At 47.8% G+C, this 11,644-nt stretch overlaps 1 long non-coding RNA gene across 1 annotated transcript; it reads right to left on the bottom strand.

Moving 5' to 3' along the window:
• Positions 1-9,365: 9,365 nt before the first annotated feature.
• LOC136051513 (uncharacterized) lies at positions 9,366-11,429 on the bottom strand. Its single transcript, XR_010622472.1, has 3 exons — positions 11,381-11,429; positions 10,543-10,734; positions 9,366-9,405 (listed from the first exon to the last, which is right to left on the bottom strand). It is a non-coding gene; the product is annotated as an uncharacterized LOC136051513 (long non-coding RNA).
• Between the last annotated feature and the right edge of the window lie 215 nt (positions 11,430-11,644).

The following is an 11,644-nucleotide window of genomic DNA, read 5'->3' on the forward strand; positions in this document are numbered from 1 at the left end:
TCAGTGTCTGCTCTGGTTCTGATGTGCTGCTGGGGTTAGAATGGGGCGTGCTGCATGCATGTGCTGGTCTGAGCATGTACCAGCATGCTGCTTGCCCTGCTGCTACAGGCTTGTGTCTCAGTGCAGTTAGACTCAGTACCAGCCTCATGCCCAACTTATCTTGCGAAGCTTTCCCTTTGAGTTTATTCTGCTCTCAGAGCTCCATTTCTTCCTCTATGTCTATTAAAAATGAGGAAGGAGGTTTGCATACTCTCATTATTTCAATTTGGGCAAAATTGCAAGAAATAATACCTCTTCTTTCAGCCTCGTCATGGTGGTTTGAGTAAATATAAGACACTTCTTGTGTGGGCTTTGGGCTGGAGTGGGTTGTGCTGTTTCACTCAGGGCTTCCAGCTATTTACTGTGTATTTTGATCTAAGTTTTATGCTTAGATGGTTGGCTGCTGAGAGCTCAGGGGGAGGGTGGCCTTTCACAAGTGGCCAGTCACCATCTTGAAGTCATGTTCCTTGTGTCATTGAGCTTAAGCCATGTGAAGGTTCTTCAGGCTCTTGATTGTATTCCTGAACTACTGTTTCTGTTGGATGTGCATCTGCCTCTGCGAAGAGTTGCTCTAAACCACAACACTGACAGGATCTGAGGTCAAAACTCATGTTGTCATCATCCCTCCTGTGTGTTTTATTTTTTTTATTTTAAAGCTCCATCACTTACCACCTGGACACAGTAGACTTGCAAACGGCATTAACAGTACAAAAGGAAGCTAGGGGGGTAGTAAGTGAGAAACAGGAAGCAGAACAATGTAACTTGCCTTAGAAACTTGCCTTAGATACTCTAATGTAAGATACTCTAATGTGGAACCCTCACTTGGAGATTTTATATATGTATATATGGGAAAAAAACAAGACCTCAGTCTGTCAACAGCAGAATCAGTACAGTTGTGGCTGAGGTGATCCTAGCTGGGAACTGGGAGATGAGCTGTACTAAAGGGGAAGAAGGGGGAAGTTTTGCTCGCCCTGCTGATGATGGAGCAGTGAGGCAGAAATGGTATTTGCTCCATCCACATGTTATGCACCTGCTTGAACTTTTTTGGTTAGTCCCTGAGACTTCCTCAGAGTCCTATTACAAAGAAATTGCAAACTGTGCCTTGCTGTCTGCTGCTGTCAAAAATAAAGAAGGGACCTGTTCTTCCTTCCCTGGCTTTTCAGTGTTGAACAGCTTTAGGAGTGGGCCTCAATAAAATGTGTAGGTGAAAACAGACAACTGAAGGTTTGACCATTGATTAATGCTCACCTGCATCAATGTGTGGTCAGATTAGCAATGGCCTTGTTGAGCTGAGGTGTCTGCAAGGAAGATGGAGGGTGGACACTGCCAGACCAGGGCCTGTCTTGGGTTCTGTGCTATTGTTTGTCAGTCTAATTGTGAGCTCCTGAAAGAAAATGGCTCTGGAGGCAAGCATAGTGCAACTGTTGGCTAATGTTAAAGGAAAGCTTCAGGGGCTGAAATTATGAAATGGGAGCAAAGATAGAGAATAAAGTTGAGGCTAAAAATGTAACAGGTGCCATGTTCATGTTTCTCATATAATTTTGGAGATCTGGGCCTGGGCGGTCATGAAGCTGCGTGAATGACACCAGGCACAGCCCTTCCCTCCACTGTACAGAAACAAAGATGATCTCAATGCAAGTTCCTTTCAGCAGTTTTCCCCATGCAGAGCCCAGCACTGCAGCAGTATCTACTCTGTTCCAAGTATAGTCAGCATTCGTTGCTTGGGACTGTGTAGCCACTGCCTCACCAAAGGCAGAGGCATGGTGTTGCTCTCTGCCAGGCAGAGTGACAACTGAGGTCTCATGGTGTCCAGCAAGACTAGAATTACCTTACCCCCTGTGATCTGCTCTAAGGGCTCCGTGCCGTTGGGATGTACAGCCCACAGTACCAGGTTCCCAAATCCTTCAGAGAGGTTTCCTGATCAGGACTGGCTTTGTCAGGGAGTGGCTGAAATGGAGGGCATGGTGGCGTTTTGCCCACGTGCTGAGGCCGTGCCGCTTCCTTTGGCAGAGGGACCAAAGGTCCAGGCCCACTATCATGGATGTTCTCGTTTCATGACCCTGAGGATACAGTGGGTGTGCTCAGCTAGAATTACCATTGTGAAGGTGATGTGAGCTGTGTCACAGAGGACTGGGCACCACTCAGAGGGTGAGGCTTGGAGCACTCCTGCTGGACTTAGAGCATGAGAGGACACCGTGTCAGCTGGCCTCTGTGACAATTCAGCATCCACAGGGTATTTGCATCTCGCTCGGTCCCCACACAGCTTTGACTCAGCACCCCATGGCAGAGGGATTCAGCACGTTCCCATGTGCCCCTGATGAAGAGGCTGCCTTGCAGCCCACCAGGGATTTTGGGATACCAGCTCAGCCACACCTCTTTAGATAGGGCCTTTGACTGACTGTGCTAAGGGCACTGTCTATCTTAGGAAGGAGGTGAAAGCCGAGCTAGAGACCACCTAAATCTGCTGGGCAGATGCCAGGCATGTACATTTAACCAGTGCCTGGTAACTTGCAGGTTGGTGCAGGTCTGGCACAAGCAGCAGGAGCTGGAGCACCTGAATGCTGCTGGCAGCTGGCTCTGTGTCTTGGCACGGCCAGCAGTGTTCTGTCACTGTGTTGGGCCCTGGCAACAATTGAGTTTTTGTTCTGCCCCTTTTCACACAACTTATCAGCTCTGGGGCTCCCTTCTGTTTCCTGTTCCGGAGCTGGAAGCTTCCCAAGACGTTGCTATTTGATGTCTCATCTGTGGTGGCTTTCCTAGAAGAGTAGGGACTGATTTGGAAACCAGCTCTGATCTTCAAAGCTGTCAGACCCATCCTTGACTGAGGGAGCATGAGGATGCTGGAGCATCCTTGCACTGGGAGATCCAAAAGGCCTGAGTGACACTGGGTTCACCGTCTCTCTTTCCACCCTCATATACACTTCTGGTGGCCAAAACCTCCTTTATGTCTACAAGAAAGATGTTGCACGAGATGCCCTTGCCTCACCCCCTCCCTGGCAGCACAGGGGTCCCAAAATAGCAACAGTTGCTGGAAAGATGGGTGCAGGATGGCTCCCAGAAGGCAAAGCTCATTTAGATGGAAGAAAGGAACTAACCCATCCAAGGGACTTGCTCCTCAACTCCATGCCTCAAGGACCAGGTATTTTTCTGCCAGAGCTGACTGCAGGCAGCTCCACTACTCCCTGCTGACTCCATGGCATGAAAAGGAAAAGAAGGTCAAACATCCCCCTCCAACCCCTTTGACCTTCAGATTAGCCAAAGCATGGAGCAGATTAACCCCAATTAGGTGGAAAAGTGTATAAACAAAGGCTACCACAGAGCACTCAGCCCTTCGGATGGGCTCCTCAGGAGGTGGTGTCAAGGGGAGGCCAGGCAGTTCCACCTCGCAGCTCCCAAGCTATGCTCAAGGTCCACTGTGTTCTCCTTCTCAAACTGTGCTTGTTTCAGACATTGCTCTTTTCCTCTGTTCATTACCAGCCTCCACGACCCCTCCTCCATGTCCCCCTACAAGAGCTTCTGTGCCCCTGGGCTCTGCTGAAGAATGGTGTGGTGGAGGGTCCATGTTCAGGGGAGATGCACTTAGAACCATAGAATCACAGAACCATAAATTCTGGAAAAGATCTCTGAGATTATCAAGCCACCCATCCCCACCATGCTCACTCAACTGAGTCCTTCAGTGTCACATCTACACGATTCTTGAACACCTCCAGGGATGGTGACTGCATCACCTCCCTGGGCAGCCTGTACCACTGCCTCACCACTCTTTTTGAGAAGAAATCTCCTAATATATATCCAACCTGAACCTCTCCTGGTTCAACTTGAGGCCATTTCCTCTCATCCTATCACTAGTTACCTGGGAGCAGGCGCTTCTCTCCCCATCCCTTTCATCACACTCATCTTTCCTCCAGTGAGATCATCCGTCTCCCGACTTCTTTCATCTGGTTTCCCCAAACACAGCAACAGTTCACCCATGTGACCTTTTGAACCTGACTCCTCCAACGTCTGGAAAGCAAACACAGCGAGTTTGCCCAGCTCTCATAACAGCAGCATTGGTGTCTCACATTTCTGTTGTTCCTTTCACTTTAAATGGCCCCAAATTTCCTGCAGGGTGCACACAAAGATTCCCTCCTTCCAGGAGGCTTGCGCTGCTGTCAGGCAAACAGCCAGCTCAGACAGTCAGAGATTCAATTGGGAGGCAGATACTGAAAATCCTCTCTCCAGTGAAATGCCAGGGGAACTTTCCTACAGCAGCTGGAAAAAAGCCATGCTTTCCTTGGGATCACGGGACGTTGCGTTGTGGAAAGTTTGTGTCAGCCTTGCCGAGCCGGGAGCACGACGCATGGAATTTGAGTGACCAGTGGGACAGTGACGTGGATTATTTTTTTTTAAGTGTTAAAGAAAAAGAGGATTCTTGACAGCATCATCACCCTTATGGGCCCAAACTCACAGCTGGCTGAAATCACGGTTAAGAACAATGACTGCAATGGGTTTGGAGCAGCTGCAGGAAGTGAGTCCCAAGATGAACTGTGAAACCAACATGCCTCCACTCCATTGCACGTTTGTTTTCTATCGAGGGTTATTTGCCTTGGTCTTCGTACCTGCTAGACACAGCACACTGCTCTCAGATTTCACAGCAAGGCAGTCTCAGAGTCAGCAGGCAGTGTCCTTACAGGGATGCAACTCCTCAGCTAGTGGGACAGCCAAAGGGGTTTCTGACTGCATGTCCTTGTACCACTATATCAGACACCCTTACAAAGCTATTCAGGTTGGCCATTCAGCTAACCTGGGTTTCACACAACTCCTCATACCCTGAATTGTACAGTACCTGACCACAAAGATATTTCTCTCTCAGATGATACTGAGAAATCCGACAAAGTAACTTGACACACCAATGCAATATGTCAAGCAGGTATTCCCTTTATTACAGCGCTGGGTGCATGGGGGATCTCTCCACCAAAAATGCACACCAAAGAAAGAAAAGAATACATATTTAAAGGTATAGCACATGCATATTCATCACATCTCAAACTCTGGTTATTAAACCTAAGGGTAAATTTTGCTGAAAATTTTCAAATGTTGAAGGGGGAGAGCTGCTCATTATTCCTGAAGAGAGACACCTGTTTGGTTATCTTGTTGGGACAACAGGATGTCCATCCTGCTTTCTTATCAACAAGCTTATTAGTTTGGTTTATGCCCACCCAACACATATGGCCCAATAGATAAATCAAGAGGGAATAGCACCTTTGTATTTGGATGATTTGCAGTTGTCTTTACTGTAGAGAAGCTGTTTTTCATGATTCACAGAAGTTGATGGATAATATTGGTGAGAAGGTTCAACCTCTACTCCCATACCACCAACATCTGCCTCTGAGGTCATGGACTGGGGGAACTAGGGCTGTTAAGTCAGGAAAAGGCTCAGGGGAGACATTACCATTCTCTCCAACTGCTTGAAAGAAATTAGTGAGGAAAAGGTCAGCCTCTTCTCTCAGGTAACAGCAATAGGATGAGAGGGAATGGCCTTAAGTTACTCCAGGGGGTGTTCAAGTTGGACATTAGGAAACATTTCTTCTCAGAAAGAGTGGTGAGGCAGTGGCACAGGCTGCCCAAGGAGGTGGTGGACTCACTATCTCTGGAGGTGTTCAAGATATGTGAAGACATAACACTGAGGGACATGGCTATCGGGCATGGTGGGGATGGATCAATTGCTGGACTAGATGATCTTAGCAGTCTTCTCCAACTTTAATGATTCTGTGATTCTATGACTTTTGGAGCTGCCCTGGTATTAGGTTTTTGAGATTCTGGTCATTTTCTCTTCAACTGCTGTCCATCTTCATTACTCAGCATTATACACTTCATCTGGCTGAGGTCAGAGGGCTTCATTTCTGTCTAGCTGGACATACATGAACACCACATGGAGTTTGTGCTGGCTTTGTCCCAAGTACAGGGCAGGCAGCATCTTATCCTGGAGAAAAAAAAAAAAAAAAAAAAAAAAAGTAGCATATCCATGAAGACTAGCTGCACAGAACTACCACCTCAAAAATTTACAACCAACAAGTTCGTTCTCATCCGCCCTTTGTATTGCATGGCTGTGGTGTGTTTGATCTGATGTCAGGAGTCGGATTCACCACGTCATTACCATTGGGCTACAACTTGAGTTGGCTGCAAAGCTGTACCTTCATTCTCTGATATTCCAGAGCCCCACGGACTTCTCCTTACTACAGACCATGGCATAGCATGGGGTCAGCAGCCAGTACAGTTGGTCAAAACAGTGACCACCTGGAAATACTGAAGCATGATAGGAAAGGAAATTTAACACCAGGATGAGCATCCTCAGGAGCTGCTGGGTAGGATCTATTTCTGTCACAGGCAGATTAGTTAAGGCAGGATCCTTACTGCCTCCAGTGGAGATGTCCAAACATGTCTTATGTAGATATACATTATATATATGTGATATATATTATAGCTACAGCTGCATAAATACAGCTCCACAAATACTCCTTTGCCTGACCACTTACTGGGCCTGAATAGGCTTGTCCCAGCATTGAGGCAGAGCACAACAACACTGGTGGGGCCTGCCCTCAGAAGCTGTGCCCTACGGGCTCTGGGTGTCCTCCAGCAGCAATGTGGGAAGGGTGCAGCAGCCCTCAGGGGCAGGAGCTGCACCCTGTGCTCAGAAACACAGAAGTATTTTGACTAAGAGTTCATGAAAATGAGCTGAACTGCCAGCAGCCCTGGGGAGCAGTTTATGATGTGCCTTGTGGGGCCATAAGTACATGATGGTCCCATAAGGGGAAAGCAAAGATTCCCAAACCAGGTTTGGGAAGGGCATCCTGCTGGAGTCAAGCATGAGGAAGGAGCACAGAGAAAGCTTTCTTTTTCCACAGCTTCATTCATACCAGGCCTGGAACAGTAAAAGTGGCTCCATCCCTCCCTGAATTTTGGGCTAACTTCATTGATGCAAACCTAACAAGGCCTGCCCCACCTTGCTGCATCCTGCACATTCTTGGCAGCCACCATGAGTCCCACCTTGGTAAGTCCCATTCTGATACACTGCTTCTGACCCCTGGTGGGACCTTTCTGGTGCATCCCAAATAGTTGTGGTGCAGGCTCAGCACCCCACAGCTCATATCTCCTTCCTTGTCAGCAAGGCAAGCCTGAGCAGGCTCACTCATTGATTTCCTCCACTAATAGCATAGGGAGCAGACAGCTGTTGCTATAGATGGCAGGTTTTTGCTGCTCTGCAGGGAAAGCTATGTCACCCTTGACCTAGGAGAGCAGAGCCAGCCAAACCACAGTCTTCTCTTGCACCACATCACTCCCAGCTCCTGGAGCTCCCCAAGGCTGTGTGCAGGGAATGTAGGAAGGGGGTGGCCGTAGGAGGAGAAAGTGTTCTCAGACAAAGATCAGATCTCAGAACATTGTATCTGCACTCATTAGGAGGCAGTAAAGAAGCTGGACAATCAGAGATAAGAGTGAGCAGCACGCTGTTCCCAGGCTTGCCCACTGGTAAAAGTGGGGGGCGCAGTCAATGCATTCTTGACATTTTGTTCTCCCAACTGATGCCAGCTCAGTCCTTATCAGATATATCCACGGCCAGTGATTTTTCACAGTGGATAGCACCACCAGATTGCTTAGGAAAAATTCATAAACCTCTATCCTGAGCAGCTAAGCAGAATATTCCCATCCTGTCCTTCACATGGGGGGTATTTAAGGTTTTACCTTTTCCACCCTTCTCCACTTAACCTCTTCTCCACTATGCACTTTTGTGGCCTCTTCCCATCTCAAGTTGCACAAACCTTGGTCTGGATCCCTCTTCTACCCCCCTGCTCCAGCCTGACCCCCTCTGGCACAAGCAGCCAAGGTTGACCCCCTTTTCTTTAAGACCAGTCCTTCTTAAACTCATTTTAGGATAAATTTCAAAATGCCTTTGTTGCTGCTCTTCTTTCATGTTAAACCACACAGAACTAGGCTTGGTGTGTCACTGTGCTGTGTGAGAGGCACCCTCCATGCTCTGCTCGGTGTTTAATCCTCTGTTAAAGCAATATTTGGGAAGCTCAGTTATGTGTGCTGAAGCCAGGGATGCAATCCCATTGCTTCTCTTTCAGCTCTGGGATAGGAAAGCTTTCCAGTGAGCTATCACACATGAGTGATGACAGTGACAAAAGCATTCCCTTGGGTAACACTGCTGGTACTGTTATGGCACGCTGCTGCTCTGCCCTCCATCCTCAGCTTGTATTGAGTTCATAGAATCATGGAATCAGAATATCCTGAGTTGAAAGGGATCCAGAAGGATCATCCAGTCCAAACCCTGGCTCCATACGGCATCACCCAAAATCCAAACCCTGTGTTTGAGAACGTTGTTCAAGCGCTCCTTGAACTCCCAACAGCTCAGGGCCATGCCCACCACCCTGTGGTGCAGACCCTGTCCCTGACACAGCTCCATGCCGTTCCCTCAGGCCCTGTCGCTGTCACACAGAGCAGAGCTCAGCACTGCCCCTCCACTCCCTGTGAGAGCTGCAGCCACCATCAGGCCTCCCCTCAGCTCCTCTGCCCTGAGCACACCATGGGAACTCAGCTGCTCCTCATACACTTTGCCCTCCAGACCCTCTCCCATCTTTGTAGCTCACACACACATCACCTCTGAGTGCATATGTAGTTATATACATACACATCCAAATTTACACATGAACAGATAGACATGCACACCTATATATAAAATCTCCATGTATATTTACACACATCACACTTTCACATCACCAGTTTGCTTGGCAGTGCTTTGCCTATCCTGCTTCTGAGCAGATAGGTTCACCACAGTCACACTGAGCTGCAGTCAGTTTCGTGCATTACCACATCACAGCATCACATACCAGCTCTATCTAGTCATGCCCATATTTTTTGTGGCTTGCACAGCTTTCTGTGGCCTCCAGGTCTGCATGCAGTCTTCCTCAGCCCACACATTGAGCCCTTACACTGTAGGATCCCATTTGCCCATTTCTTTGGAGGGGATACATTGTGTTGATTGGCACAATCAAGGTTAGTTCTGGCCTTGTGGCAGTCCAGCTTGTTTTCAGTTCCAGTCATGGGCTGATCTCCTCTAATGGAATTGGCTGCACTCCTCTTTTCCTTTCTCCTCCCCCAAAAAGCACCCAGCCCATCCAAGTGCAGCAGAGCCAGGCAGTGCAAGCACAAGGGCAGATTCACAGAGACAAGTTGTTTCCTTATATCTTGTACAGGCACAGAGCAAAATGGGCTTTGATCTTCCTCTGTTGCTTTTTACTCAGCAGTGGTGGAGCTTTAAAGGCCCAATCCTTCTGCTCTGACATTTCCTCTGTACTTCTAGTACCCTGTTGATCATCAGAGAATATTCTGCAATATAGATTTAAAATAGAATGGCAGATACCCGCCCATGGTCAATGGGAATGTGTCTTCCTGTTCATTCCACACAAATTCTACCCCTTCTCTGTTCTGAGAAATGCTTCCCAGCACCGAGGGAAAAACCTGATACAAAAGCCAGAGTCTCCCAGTTCCTTGCAACAGGGGGATGAGATCCACCAAGTGAAATCCCAGTGGACCAAACCTTATCCTCACAATTCTTCCCTACATGATCAGGGCAACATATTTCTCCTGTCTTTGGATCTGGACACTGGTTTATCTTTAGATACAAGCAAGATGCACCAAGGAGGTCCTTGAGAAGTTTCCCAGCAACATCTGCACACCCAGCAGAGATGTTCCCCAGAGGGGTTATGGAGTTTCCTCCTTGGAGACAACCAAAAGCCACCTGGGCACCCTGCTCTAGGTGTCCCTGCTTGAGTATTAGCTGAGACAGATGCACCCAGAGGCCCCCCAGCCACACTGTGATTCTGTGCTTTGAGTGGATGCCATGCCACTGGTGCACACTGATACTAATTCCAGTGATAAATACTTGTTTCTCCAAGGACAAAATATTCAATATCTCCTTAACAATACAAGCTCACAGCTGCTTCATCCAAAACAGGAGGTAAATGGCAGTGAGACAAGTGAAAGTGTATTTGTAGTGCTCACGCTACAGAGAGAAGGACCTCAGTGCAAAACAGGGGAAGCGAAGGAAAAACAACACAAAGAAAATCCTTCATTGAACAGGACTTGAATTGGTATCTTGGCTGCTGGTTTGACTAACTTATGGTATCATTAAATCCCATTCTCCATGCAGGGAAAGAAGCCCTGCAACTGTGCATTGTCAGCGTGACGGAAGAAACAAGGGCAGCTGATGCTGGCTGAGGCAGTGTTGCTCCACATCCCACAGACAGGCTATTGTTCAGAGCAGTGACAAAGGGCTCCCTTCTCTCCCCTACCTCAGTCACTTGCTCATGGATGTGTTGAAACAGTGCATCTTTTAGGACATCAGTTACGGGTAGAATGCTTTGGCTGACTCCCATCAGGCCCCCACTGCCCATTGGGATGGGGCACACATAGTGGTTTCTCTCAGAAGAACTCAAACCCATCCCTTGGGCACTGCTCTCTCACCTCTCCCCACAGGTGAGCGTGGAGGTGGTTGTCAGGGTGACCTCCTCCGCTGCTCACATAGAAGAAAAGGATTCAGAAACGTCTGATAAGCAGTGTTATCCCTACTAGGGTCCTTCCATCTGTTGTGCACACTTTTCCAAGAAGATCCAATCCCTCAGATGGCAATCTCTGAGAAGTGGCAGTATCAAGCATCTGGACAGGGGAGAAAAAACAGGAAAATAATTTATAATTTGTGAGAGTAGCAAAAAATAAAAATAAAAAATGTGCAGTGAGTAGTCAAGAACACAGGTGTCACAGATTCCTCAATAGTCCTGGATCACACAAAGTGCTCAGTGTGAACATTGGTGACTATGTCTGCATTCAACCAGCTTTTTGCAGGGGGACTAATTTTTTTACACAACCTCATAGTCATAGGACAAGGGTTGGATGGGGCTCTGCACAGCCTGATCCAGTGGGTGGCAACCCTGCCTACGACAGGGAGGTTGGAACTTAGTGCGCTTTAAGGTCCCTTCCAACCTAACCTATTCTGTGATTCTACAATTCTATGATTCAGCTCATACCTCTGACAGATGCCTGTTCTGAAGCATGACCAAGTATCTCCCTGGAAGTTGTGTCTCTGGGCCGCATTTGTACACAGTAGTTCAGCTACAGGGAGCATCCTTCCTTGCACAAAGTAACAATCACTTATGGATTGAGGTTAAACAGGTGGCAACGACTGAATCATTCAAAACGGGGCACATGAGTGATGCTCCCTTCCTCTCCCCTTACACTTGCTCAGGCAGGATGACTCATGCAAAGCCTCACCAGTATTGGCACACAAATGCAAGGACATACCTACCCTGGTCCTGAGGCCTCCACAAGCAGCCCAGGAGCACAGTTCAGCCTCTTCTCAAAGGCTGGGGTCCTGGATCTCCGTTTTTTTAAGACCAGGGTAGGGCTAACAGAATGAATTATACAAAATAGTACTGTAGTTAAGATATTTTACAGATGGCATAGGTAGAAAGATTAAAAGATAACCATGATGCAAAGAGACAACCAAAACAAAGGAAAATGCTCACCTATGTCCTAGGCTCATAATAGGAATCTCCAAAGGAGCCTTTAC

Source organism: Cyrtonyx montezumae, unplaced genomic scaffold, assembly GCF_038088225.1.
Source record: "Cyrtonyx montezumae isolate F1298 unplaced genomic scaffold, pur_monq_1.0 scaffold_3, whole genome shotgun sequence".
Classification (NCBI taxonomy): Eukaryota; Metazoa; Chordata; class Aves; order Galliformes; family Odontophoridae; genus Cyrtonyx; species Cyrtonyx montezumae.